At 38.8% G+C, this 14,254-nt stretch overlaps 1 pseudogene; it reads left to right on the plus strand.

Annotated features, from left to right (window-relative positions):
* Positions 1-985: 985 nt before the first annotated feature.
* LOC121041859 (dematin-like) lies at positions 986-13,524 on the plus strand (annotated as a pseudogene).
* The last annotated feature ends 730 nt before the right edge of the window (positions 13,525-14,254 follow it).

Genomic DNA, 14,254 nt, shown 5'->3' on the forward strand with positions numbered 1-14,254 from the left:
AGGCAGAAGTAATTGATTTTAGGCTGGGTGAACTGGTTCTTAATACATATGCCCACAGGGAGAATGTCATTTTAATAAGATGCTTCTATAAGCCACATCCTACTTAAAACAGACGGTTTTCCCTTTGTCCTCATAAGCAGAAACTGAAGGAGTCCTGCTTGCCCTTAAGTTCATAGTGAACAACTGTGAAGTAATGTAACACTGAGTCGGCAGTCTGCAAAGTCTCTCTTTGCCAACTCAGCTATCTATGTCTGGTTTGGTTTTTAGCTGAAGCTTTCCTAGGAAAATACATCTATGTGTAACATTCTTGAAAACCACTAATTAGTATACCTAAATCTGCTTGTATTGGCTCTGCCGCAGTTCTCTTTATTTCCCAATCTACTGTTTGGTCCTGCTCCCACCATGCCACAACTAAATAAACAACTGTATCTCAAGAGATCAAGGCGAAAAATGGAGAGTCTTCAAAAAATATGAAATCATTGATTCATAAAAGCAGTCAAATTTTGATGTTGATGCACAGATTTTACCTCCTGGAGTATAAGCACTACGGGTTGTTCAGGGCTATTAACTGAGTTGTAGGGAAAACTGGTTGCATGTCTCCAATTCATGTTTACGTATCGTCTGTTACATTTTTTTTTTATTTCAATAAATGTTTGCCAGTTCATATAATACATTATGTCATATATTATATATGACATTAAATTTATCTATACATACATCAATGTTCATATATTTAGACCTAAATTATCTATATAGCAATGTTAATACTATCAATCAAATTTACTGCCCATTGCTCTTACTATGTAGCATCTAGTTTACAAAATCCCATATGTAGCCTACTTTTAGGCATTTACAAAATAAAACATTTATTTTTTTTAAAAACACAATGTCTTTAATCATTTCAAATTATGGTTGGTATTATAGTTCTTTAACAATAATTTTCACAAACTATTAATCGCAAACTGCTGGTGGTAACCTGGCTTATTTTACATAATACACGGATGGACTTTTAAAAATATTTTATTTGTTATGAATTTATTCTAACATCAGTTGGAATAATAGAGCTAGAACACAAACACTATGGACAGTAAGGTGCTGCGCTATAAGGACTTGACTGCCAACCCCAAGGACAAAACCATCCTGGACCTGGAATAGCCTGTCCTCATCATAATCTACAAGCTCCACTGTCCCTATTACCTCCTGGAACACATGGAACTGCTCAGAAGCCAAGAGCTCACTGTCACCCATATCCACATCTCTCCACCATCCCCAGAGGTGTGGGTGGAGAGCCAGACCCCTAGAATCATCTCCCAGGCTTCAGCCACAAGAATCACTGTGATCTCCCTACCCCAGACAGGCTTGGCCCATTTCCATCATCATCCTACTCAGATTCCAACACGTACAAGCAGCCACCCACCCACAAGCAGAGAGAATCCACGAAGGCAGCCCTCAGAGCAAGCCTTTCATTGAAGACCTCATCATCGAGTCATCCAAGCTCCTTGCAGCCCTGCCCCCAACTCCATTGCCCACCAAGACTGAACTGATTATTAGTCATGCCCTCTGTTGCTGGTCACTGTGGAGAATTAAAGAAACAGAGGCATCACAGAAAGAGGCAGAGGAAGATGATAACTCCAGAGAAGAGATGAAGGCTCCCAGGGATGAACAGAGACAGGAACTCAATAAGGTGACTTTAAAAAAAAAAAATCAATGTTTATATTTAAGAAAGAGAGAGACAGATTGTGAGTGGGCGAAGGGCAGAGAGAAAGGGAGACACTGAATTCGAGCAGGCTCCAGGCTCTGAGCTGTCAGCACAGACCCCAACACAGGGCTCGAACCCAAGAATCATGAGATCATGACCTGAGCTGAAGTCTCATGCTTAACCGACTGAGCCACCCAGTGCTCCAGTAAGGTGACTTTCTAACTTGAGAAGATAATCTTGAAGGAAGAGATGAAAAAGTCATCGCCTACATGAGGAAAACCCAGTCCCTACTCAACCAGACACCATTTGAATCCTCACTACACCCTGGGACTTCTAAGTGTTTTCTCCCTAACATGGCAAGGCCAACGTGAGCCAACTACAGCCCACAAACTTCAGCCCATGGAGAGTGAGACTGGAAGGCCACGCCCACAAATCTGTCACTATGAAATGCTGATAGCAATTAATAAGAGGTGAATCAAGTTTCACCCTGTAGGTGTGGATCAGATGAAGTTTGAGAGGTGTCTGTCAAGAGAGGACTTATCAAAAAGTCCTCTCTCTTTTGATTGCCCCATCATGACTCACCATGGCTGACACTCACCAGTGCTGCTTCAAGTCTCTGGAGTTGGGGTCACTGACCCCAAGGCATCCTCATCCCATGGTGAGCAGGGGAATGATCATCTCTTAGGGGATCAGGAAGGTTGGGGCAAAGGAGGATTTGGCTCCACTGCCCAAGTGAAGGGGCAGCCAAGACCTCTGCAGCCCCTAGAGTTGTGAGATATCGACTTTCATCCCCATAACAAGTAGGGGTATTCTTTCTCATCCCTGGTATTCACTGCACAAGATAAAGCCAGTCTGGACTCCAGCAGACACAAAGTTGATGTTTGTGCCCTCTCTCTGCCCGCACCCCATAAGAAGATTCCCAGAAGAGACTGAGAAAAAATAAACATGGTGCTTTGTGGTCAGACCTCTCAGGTGTGTTGAGTAATGGGTGGATAGAACCCTCGGCCCTGGTAGGAGGAGGGTGAGTGTGGGAAGCAGTCAGGCAGAGAAGTGCCCGAGTACTTCTCACCTCACCTTTTACAGCTTGCCCTGTGCCTGGGCCTCCTGTTTCTCTGACTCTAGCTGGAGCAGGCTCCAGCTCAGGGAGAGCTCTAGCAGGGAGGCTGCCCTGCCCTCTAGTTCACCCTGTCTTTTACCTGCCACCCCCAAGCATCAAAGCCCCTTGCTCCAGTACTATAACTTTCTCAGAAGCCTTGACTTATCTTGGAGATGTCACTTATACAAAACCCCAGCCTCTAGGGCCTGTGCCTCTAGGCACAGTCAACTAGAACTCTACATTCTAACACCAGCCCAGGTCCTGGAAAGAACCCAGGATTTCAGACTCCTTTGGACAGGATCAAGAGAACAGCTACAAGCACATGTCTCAGTATCTTGGCTACCACGTCCCACTCATACCCATGCATCCTCCAGCATACTCTCTAAAGAATACAATTTGGTGGAGCACTGACCCCTGCTCTCCTCACCTAACTCTCTGCCCTACCTAAATCACACTATCATTTTTTCTTCTCCACAAATATATATGTGTATATAATTTTACATTATTCTACATATACATACATCCATATTCTACACACACACACACACACACACACACACACACACACACAGAGCAAAACCTTGGTTTGCGAGCATAATTCATTCTGGAAACATGCTTGTAATCCAAAGCACTCATATACCAAAGTGAATTTCAACAACCATTGGCTCAAATGTGATCATGTGACATTCGGCATTACATGCTCCTCACATTGCAAGACATCACTCATTTATCAAGTTAAAATTTATCAGAAATGTTTACTTGTCTTGCGGAACACTGGCAGAGCAAATTACTTGCAGTCCAAGGTTTTACTGTTGTTGTTGTTGTTGTTGTTGTTGTTGTTGTTGTTGTCGTCCTTAGATATAGGTATATCTGGGTCTGGGTTTTGTTCCTGCCTAGACCCTGACATCCTGTTTCACCATGTGTATGATAATGCTGGGAAGGGGGACTGTGCTTGGAATTAAAGGTTGCAGTGGGTCCCACCCCACCCCAAAAATACATATATATACTACGTGAGCATTTTATTACTGTCAAAAGTTAAGTAAAACAAAACTCAGTGTATAAAAAGTGGATTTGAAGTGTGTGTGTGTGTGTGTGTGTGTGTGTGTGTGTGTGTGTGGAGAGAGAGTGACAGAGAGAGAGAATCCAATTACAAATGATACCCAGATAAGGAAAAATTATGAAGGTAGTTTTTTTTTCCTGCCTTCAGACTTGAACTAAAACATCAACTTTTCCTAAGTCTTGACTCTGCTGGCCTTTGGACTAGAACTACACCACCAGCTATCCCAGGTTTCTAGCTTGCTGAATCACCCTAGGACTTGCCAGCCTCTTAGGACTTGCCGGCCTCCATAATCATGTGGGCCCATTCCTCGCTTCCTTATAATAAATCATTTGATAGCTAGATAGTGATAGAGACATATAGATATAGATACAGATGAAGATATACAAACTAAATGTTGGGAAAATTTTTTATTGTACCGATGTCATTACATGCATACCCACACACACATTCTGTTTCTCTACAGTACACTGAGTAATATGCTGTTACATCAGAAGATTGAAGATAACATGTCCATCCTAACATGAGGACCAGGAGATCAGCTCATGTTTCGTATGGTATCCCAGTAATGGAAACAATGCAAAAAGAGCAGTTATCTCCCAGAATGACATGATGACTTTGATAACACCTGCACATATTTATAAAATGCATTCTTGAAAAAAAATTATTATTTTGGGGTGGCCAAAAGTGAAGTCCATCTCATTAATTTGCAATTGTATTTTATATTTTCTCCTCATCAATGGCTTACTTCCATGTGCTTCTAATCGTAGAAGTGCACTTTAATAGAGCTATAGAATATAGTGTTAAGGAGATGACACATTTACCATTGTGCAGTAACAGAAAATCAATGGCCACTAGTCATAGAGGCTTTTTCAATTTCTATCACACATGGTATGCAGCTCTTGCTTCGGTGGATAATCCAATTGTAAACAGTGACTCACTGTTAACAACTCTAGGAAATAGGATTAGCAATTTCTAATTTCAAAGTAAACCTATTTCATTTTTGTCCTGCAAATAAAAACAATGTTTTCAGAGATTAAGCTTTTCAGCTTTTAGAGCTCCCCAGAAACAAAAATGCTGGAAACGAAATTTTATTGTACTAATGCCATTAATGGAAACCAATGAGCACATGTTCCTAATAGCTTTTTAACAGTATGGTACTACTCCTCCTCCTCCTCCTACTACTAGATTGAATTTCATTGAGGGGAAACTTAAAACTTGAATGGAAAGAAAACTTAATTGTACCTCTGGAAACTAAACATTTTAGACGTATCCCCTATCATTGTAATCAGGAGAAGAACTGAAAGTCCATACAGGATTACAAAAATTTGTTGCCACATCAAAAGTTTGGTTGGTTTTGAAACACAGTTAAATTGAATCAATGATCTTGTAATTTCTGTGAAATATTTATGGTACCATTCTAAAGCCTATTTTTCCTACTTTATCTGTGAATTCCTTTAGTAAAACATTGCCTTTATAGAAAACTATACCTCCAGAGTTACAGACTCTTCTCAACTCTTAGTCCAAAGAACAGAAGATGTCTTTTGTCTTGCTTTTAGAACACAAAAGTGTCACTGTGTTAGGCCATTGGGTCTCTGTCCATAATATTCCTGTCTGGCTTTTTTAAAAATGCCTATGTTTGAACCCTATATACAGAGATTTCTCTAATTGGTCCAGACTAGAAACTGCTAATCTATGTTTTTTAAGCTCTCCAGATATTTATAGTATACAGCCATAGTGGGAAACATTCGCCTACATTAAACAAGGAAGGTTTACTCAAAAAGAAGCCCGAGGCTATGTAACTGGGATTTAGAACCACAATATTTATTGTTCAAGTTTGTAGCAAGAAAACTGTACTGAATCCAAAGGGCAAATAAGATCAATCAAAAGACAGAATAAAGTTAGTGGACAGGAAAGTCAATATTGCAAACTGAAGGAGTTTTGTGGAACAGTTTTTATGACTAGTGACCATGGGCAGAAAGCAGATTCAGGAGTTAACTTGAATAAGCCATTCCAGGCTGAAAAAACTAAAAATAAATATCTCCCTAGCTCCTTCTGTGGGAAACTTGACTACGTGTCCAGACAAGAAATTATATTATCTGGACATGGGAAGTTACCTTTTTTTTCCCATTGAACTCATTAATAGTCAACAAACTTGTTCACATCATTCTGATATGAGTACATACTATCTAACATGAAATTAGAGAAAGTTTGTGTCATTTATAAGTTTATGGCACAGACCAGATAAGAATCAGAGCCCCAGGTCCATGACTGGCCAGTCCCACTCACCTTTAAAATCCCACTCACCTTACAAATTTGTAAAGTACTTTTATGAACTCATTGGATTTGTAAGCCACTAGAATTAATTCATGTATCAATCATTTATTTTGTATTAGCTATATCTTATAGGCACTATGCAAGATGTTAGGCAGTCAGGAAAAGATATAGCCCCTGTCCTCAAAGATCTTACATCCTCATAAACTAAATAGAAAGTTACCCAACTATCAAAACTACTGTATAATTAGTGATATGCTAGCAGTTAAGAACAAGGTGTGAGAAGGGCAGCACAAAAGAATTCAATAGGTATGGTTGGGAGTGGACTGCTAAGGCCTATCAAAATGCTTTTGAGAGGATATTATATTTCTAGTGATTCCTGAAGCAAAGAAAGGAAGCATTAAGTGACTATAGTGCAAAGCCACAGAAAATTCAAAGATCATGCATTAAGGAATGGTCCAAAAAGGGGCTGCATGTAAAGAGTGACATAGAAAAGATAGAATAAGACATGGGTTTTTTTTAATACCCAAGACTGTTTAAATTATATCTTAAGAGTAATAAAGAACATTTGAAGATTTCACACAAGAGTGTGAACAATCAGATATTTAAGAATTAAAAGAAGCTAAATGAGAGACAAAAACATTAGTTATAAGACTATTGAAATAATACAGTTGATATTTAGCTAAACAAAGCTACAATGGCTAAGATACAGTCTGAATATAGAGCGGACAAAGTTCACTGAAGAGCCAGTTAGAAATTGACGAGGTTTAGTGAAACAGTAGGAATAAGGAAAGCTGGAATAATATAAAATCACTCCCAACCAATTTTTAGCTTATGAAATCAAGTGAAACTGAAGTGCCATTTATTAAAGGGGATAAAATGAAACAATTGATTTAGGACAGAGTTTCAGTCCTACACAGTTGAATTTGAGGTGCCACTGGGCAGTTAACGGGAGCAATCTTACAACAGTTGGATGTATGCTATGATGCATAAGAGCAAGTTTGTGTTTGAGTCAGGTATTGTGAGTCATCAATTCATATCTCCTTGTTATAGCCCTGGGTCTTCTCAGGAACATGATTCCAAGCTTTGCCTTCCTGATGCTGAAGAGACCACAGAAGCAGTTGATGGTAATAGTGAGGTGATGGAAAAGGTGGTAAAATCTGCACCTGTGTCACCCAGTATATTTTTTGAGAAGGCAGTGGGCTTCAGATGAAGCCATGGAAAACAAAGAAATAGAGAGTACAGTAGAGGATACAGGTCCAAAAAGGAAGATAAGAAACAGAATTCAAAAACTAAAAAAAAAAAAAAAAAAAAAAAAGAGGCCAAGAGAGAAATGCAGTTTAATGTGAAGAAAATGAAATAGTCAACTGTACTATCAAATACTACTCAGAAATTAATTATATACGAACCATAGGGGTACCTCGGTTGCCCAGTCAGTTAAGAATTTGATTCGATTTCAGCTCAGGTCATGATCTCAAGGTTCAACAGTTCGAGCCTTGCATTGGGTTCTGCACTGACAGTGTGGAGCCTGCTTGGGATTCCTCTCTTTCTCCTTCTCTTTCTGCCACTCCCCTGCTCTCTAAATACATAAATACATAAACTTAAAAAACAGAACCATAAATCACTCAATCTTACAATTAGAGGTTTGGGGCAATATTGGCAAAAGCAGTTCCAGTAATTTCCAGGGATGGGATTCTAAACACAGTGAGTTACATGTACATGGCATGAACAGGAGGTGAGAGATAGTCTTTGAATAAACTTGACTGTTAATGGACAGAATTGTATGGTGTGATGCCTAGTAAAATATATAAGATTGAAGTGAGTTATGGGTTTATTAACTGTTTTAGGTTGGAGAGATGGAAATTTGTTGAAAGGAGTGGCATAGAAGTCTTCCAGTTATGAGATTCAGCCATGATATTCGATGGACTGAAGTCCCTAAGGAAATGGGAATGATGGGATCCATAGCAAAGTATGAGGGAATTTTTTAACAGAAAGAATGACCGCTTCCTGTGAGTAGAGAAGGAAAAGGCAGAGTGGATACAGTTAGGTTGAGAAATGAGAAAAATCCTCCTAGTTTAGTCTGTTTTCTCTATGAATTCTAATGCACAGTCAACTTCTGTGAGTCAAAGGATAGGAGTAGGGAATCTGAGAAGAGTTATGGGAGTCTAGAATAATAATGCATACAAGAGAGACTGATGAAAAGCTTAAAGGATTTCGAGGAAGATTTAAGTACCTGCCTGAAGCTAGAAACTATAAATCTGTTCTCTCCCTTCCTTCCATAGTTATATGATTCCCTTTAGCAGTGGCCGTTTGCCTGAACGTAGTCAAAGAGATAATCCAGGTTGACGACTAGGCTTCAAAGTGCAGGTATTGAGAAAGACACGGAAACAAAGCTGTTGAGATTATTGGAGAGAGGGAGATGAAAATGTGGTTCAGTTTCAAGATTAAATGCAGAAGAAAATGAAGCAAAGATAGAGAACTAGAACATCGAAAAATCAAGGATCAAACAGTTTCTTTGAAGTTAATGTACAGGTAGAGTGAAAAAAAAGGAGTTGAAATTTGGAAAAGAATAGTCAGTAAGTAGACAGTTGCAGCTTACTATCGCATAATACAGCAATTATTTTATTTTGTACCATTATCTTCCACAATCATCCCTGGCACACAATAAATGTTTGTGGAATTAAACTTATTCTGAGATTTATAGAAAAAATATTTCCTTAATTGAGAGATAAACCACATAGTACTCTACACTATAAAATACTTCTCTCACACAGGCAGAGCATAAAGGTCTTATATTCAGGCTAGTAAACCACTCAAAAGCAATACCAAGCACTAAGCTTCCAATTTCAACCTAAAATTCAGAGGATCTGATTCAAATACCATGTTTTGGCCAGTACGATTTAATTTTAAAACTAGATGAGTCATCCTGTCCATGAGGTATTTTAAGCATAGATTGCATTGCATGAAGAGACACCCTACCTAAAGCCTAAAACTAATACTGAGGAAACAGCAAATTATACACAATCTTTGTGGTTGACTTTTTTCCCCACAGAAAAGTAGATTAGTTACCAGAATTTGACTTCACTCAGCTGAAGAAATTGATCCTAGAGATGCATATGTTGACAATCACTTGTAATAATATCACTTTTCTCATTTTCGAGGAAAAAACGTCCTTAGAGATCACTCAATCCAAGTACTTCATTGTGCAGCATGAAGACCAAGTCCTAAAAAAGGTTAAACAATGTTTCCAAGGTCATACAGAAATTAGGCGGCTGCACTGTAACAGGACCAAACTCTTCCACGACAGTGAAAATCACTGGAATATTTAAGAAGCTCTCTAGCTTATTTATATAAGTATGTATATCAGGGAAATTGAGTGAAATGGGCATGATTTCAATAGAAGCGATTGCTTTCCATCTACCTCTTACGAGACCACTGTGGGCTGAAATCTTGCTCATGCATTCTCTTATTTTTGTTGCAAGTGAGCAATAGGAAGGTTCAAATAGGTGATAACCACCCCCTACCACACACACACACACACACACAGAGAGAGAGAGAGAGAGAGAGAGAGAGAGAGAGAGAGAGAGAGGAACAGACAAGAATAATAGAGAGGAAGAAGATCTATGAAAACATAATTCACAAACTGAAGTTTCTCTCCCCAGGTAATTAGAAATAGGCTATATTTGCCTATCTTTTTTTTTTGTAATCCCTGATGTGTTTGACTAAAATGATAATTAGCTATATTTTCCACTTTGGTTGAGACATATTGTATATCATGTATAGTGTGGTTCTGGTCTCAAGAGGGAAATGGATCATCAGGAGAGTATTTTTCAAAGTCTCCTCTCTGTAAAGATTTACTGAGTTGTCTCTAATGTACACTGACAGCTTCTGCATTAAAATTAGAGGAAAGTAGACATCGATATTGTCAAGCTAAAAAAAAAAATCCTCTCCCCTTTCATTTTCATTCTACTAAAATAAATCAGGTCCATATCTTTTAATATTTTATTAGAATTGTTCATTTCTGAAGGTCAAGAGCAAAATGACTTTTCAAAGTTTAAAAAAGATTTAAAAAAGGTGGCAGTTAATTGATAGTCTCCAGACACCAACAACAGTCTGGACCAGAAGCTGAAAAGCTGTATTAATTTCCTTGCTCAAAGTTACTAGTGTTACTTAACAACGTAACCGAACTTTGGTGTGCCCTATATGAATTTGTTTAAAGTAACAGAAACCCATCCTAGATAACTTAAATAAAGAGAAAGTGATTAGAAGAATATCAGGGCATTACCAAGTAGGTGGAATTGTGGACACCCAGGTTTCAAATCAGAGCAAGAACCCAGACGATAACTACTTTTCTGGAAGGAAAAGAAAACAACAACAACAACAACAAAACTGATGGAATGAGTTCTAGCTATTTATTTTGCCCTGTTTGATTCTACTCAAGATTTATAACCCTAAAGCAGAGACTCTATTTGCCTAAACTTGGGGTTCACAGGTACACCCTTGATTACACAGGAGTATTGAGATGGGGAGGACCTGCCAGCTTCAGTAAGCCAATATGGCTAACTCCCCTTGCTACATACAATGGGAGAGAGAGTTTTTCAAAAGAAAATCAGGGTATTGCTAAGAAATGGAAATTCATGCTGGGCAGTCAGCATTTTAAAGAATATCCACTTCAAGCCAAAAATCTCAGTGTTGATTTTGAAGGAAATAATAATAATAATAACAACAGCAGCTACACTTAATGCAAATATTCCTGTTAACATATATTAAAATGTATATGCTATTCAAAGTCCCCAAAATCAAAGCAGCAGAGGGTACACTGGAAATCTGGGATGTATGCCCTTCTCAAGTGATAGTGTCTATAAAAATCTTTTGCTTACCAGCAGCAGTCTGAATTCCTGACGTGGCAAATAATTTATTTTTCCTTTCTAGAGCCACAGATCAGGCTTCACATTTATAGGTCTGGTAAGTCACCATAAGTCTAACATGGAGGTAGCAGTCCAGCCCAAAGGAAAAGAAGTAGAATCACTTCAGAAATGACTTAATCCATGCTTCAAACTAGCATATCCGTCCTGAAAATCATTCCTGACTACATGAGCACCCGAGAGACATTTGCATTTGAGAGTTCTGATCTGACAACCACAGACATTAACCCTTAATAACATGTAATGCTGCAGTAATTTCACCTATTTGCAATTCATAAGCACGATCTGTTTGGAGCAAAAATAAACTACCAAAAGCAGATTCAAATGGTTTCAGTTTAAGGTGATGACTAATAAAATAACGCTTAACTCTGAGCAGAACTCTAAATCCCACCTCAGTGGTTCTGACAACTTTTCTATTTCCTGAATTAATAATTATATTAATATAGGAACCTCTTCTATAATACGAATGTTTTCTTTTATGTGTATCGTGTGCTGCTCGAGAAATACATTCTTAGATGAGATAGTGAAAATCAATGAACAAGTTGGAATAATTCCAAAAATTTTGAAATAATTTCATGAACCAAAATGGTATTTTAGCACAATTTTAAAGGATGTTACATAGAGTTATAAGACATATGTCTTAGAAGGTAATCGAGAAACATTTTAGTCTAAATGCTTTATTTTGTGAAATTTCCAATGCCCTAATAGCACATGCTGCATAATTAAAATCAAAGACAGGTCAGTCAATACAGAACACAGGATTGAGTATGGAAAAATATCCAACATGCTCCTGAATATAAGCAATATATGGTTCAAAAAAATGATATGAAAGCTGATACATTGTCTACCTCTGATATTTACCTTTGTGGTCAGAAAAAAAATTGTCATAACTCATGCCCTTTTTTCCAGAGTCACTAATTTTCAAATTTCTAATGGAAAACATACTACTGTGTATTGCGTCTCAAATAACTTATTGACAGTCTTCTTCTTCCTTCTTCAGTATTACCAAAGGCATTCATGGAGAGCAAACAAGCATCTCAGAACTGGAATATATCAAATAACTTCCCAAAGAAATATGGCAATACATTCTCACAAATGGGAGTGCAGAGAGGAAGAGAGGTTTTCATAAAATATTATCTTAAAAATAGAGCAAATCTATTTATATAGAGCAAATCATATGTTTAATGTATTTTGTTAGCAAAACATGCACACACAGAGGATCAGACTTTTAGAATTAGATAAAACTGTACAGATAAATTAGACTGCTGTTTCATAATTGCAGTAAGATTATTTTGATAGGGTGATATTAATTTTTAAGGGCATATTATTTATGCATCAACATAAGTATAATTAGAACTCCAAATGCCATATTTCCCTGATAGTTGCACTAATTAGAAGCTAAAGGTTTGTTGTTTGGTTAGGGTTTGGTTTTGGTTCTTTTTTTTTTTTTTTTTCAAAAGGCTATTTTAGAATGTTAACAATTTTGAGATATAGGTAAAGGTAAATGTGTATTCATGATACAACTCTCAGAATTTTTCTATGTACTAGAAGACTGTTATAATATTGGTTATTTCACGCCTCTGGGCACTTTGCATACAATTGAGCTTCTCTATCTTCTCTACCTATCTGATTCCAATAATCTTTAAGCTCAAATATCATTTTCTCAGTCAGGTGACCTGTCCACACAGAGTTAGAGACCCTCCCATCTGCAAGTGCGCTATATGCTGTCCCCAGAAAATGGTATTTGTTGTATTCTTTAACACCTAATTTGTTGTCAAGGCCATCTCTTACACTTCCAAGGGACATGCAGACATGCAATAAAATCACATGGAGAAAAAATTTAAGGTACTGATATAATTCTGCACTCAGACTTGGTGAGGAATAAGCAACCACATTTTTTTTTGAAAGTTCTCAGTTGAGTCTAATGTTCATCTATTGTCAAGAGTAACTGTACTCGCCTGTAAACTCTTCAATGTTAAAGAGCTTTTATTACTCATTTACTTACAGCTTATTGATTCAAGCACAGCACATGGTGGGCACAGAGCCCATATCTCAACGTTTAGGGATTCATATAGTAGTAAATAGCAAATCAGTAATGATGATGCAGATAGCAATATGTGGAGAAGTATAGATTGAGCTGGAAGCAAGCCTGCATAGACCTGATCTTTAAACGAAGCTTAGCTGAAAAGACAAGAAGAGTAGGAGGATCATCAGTTCTAGCAGCACAAACTGCTTCTTGTATTTAGGCATAAATCCGTAATATTAAAGAAAAAATATTTCCTGCCATGGCAATCAGAACTCCTGGTTAAGTGGTCCCTGTAAGAGTGAAAGCTTCTATGCTCCGGTCTCTGGCCACCACTCAGCCCACTGTGAATGCAGAGGACCTCCTGAAAGTGAAGAAATTCTCAGAGGACTTTGGAGAGGAGAGTTAAAAATTTCTTCACTCGGTGATGATGAAGGTGGGAGGAATTGATTGGGGTAAAAAAAATCCATGGCATCCCCCATGTCAGCAGCCAGACAGGGCCCCGGGGCTCATCTTCACGTCCCTCTGGCGTCCCCTCTGCTGTCTGGCCACCAGCCGGGAGCGGGAAGGAAGGGCCTCCGGGGCCGCAGAGACACAGAAGCACATTCGGCACTGGGTGGAATACTGGTTCTTCCTACTTCTTCCTACTGGTTCTCCTCTTCTTCTGGATGCTCATCAACTCCTTGTCCTGCCCCTCCATGTTTTATTTTGTTTTTTGAACCCTTCTTTGTTCCCCTAAATTAATGCTGCTTGGATTTTTGTCTTCTTTATAAATAAAGTTAAAATCTCCCAGAACCATCAAGGAGTAGGAGCAGCCCACACTGTGGGGTTGGTACAGACGGTCAGAATGGCTTGCCAGCTCCCTCCGCCCTTTTCTTCTAACTCAAGTTTTACTCCTTGTGCACACAATGGCGAATGCCCTGGGTCACCAGCCCAAGCCCTGCCTGTAAAGGCTGAGAGTAAAGCCAAGCCATTCCCAGCCCCTACGTCTGCATCCTGGGCCCTGTGTCCTCCCTGCAGGAGGAGAGGATGGTTTTTGTGAGCACAAAGCTATGTAGATCAGAATGAGCGAGGGCAGTCAGGTAGGGTTTCACTGCTGCCTTCTCTTCCCTCTGAATGTGAGAACACTGAACCCAGCCACTGCCCCTGGCACCCCGCCCTGTAAATGGGCTAATAAATC

The sequence above is a fragment of the Herpailurus yagouaroundi genome, unplaced genomic scaffold (assembly GCF_014898765.1).
Source record: "Herpailurus yagouaroundi ecotype Mexico unplaced genomic scaffold, PumYag 29, whole genome shotgun sequence".
NCBI classification, from domain to species: Eukaryota; Metazoa; Chordata; class Mammalia; order Carnivora; family Felidae; genus Herpailurus; species Herpailurus yagouaroundi.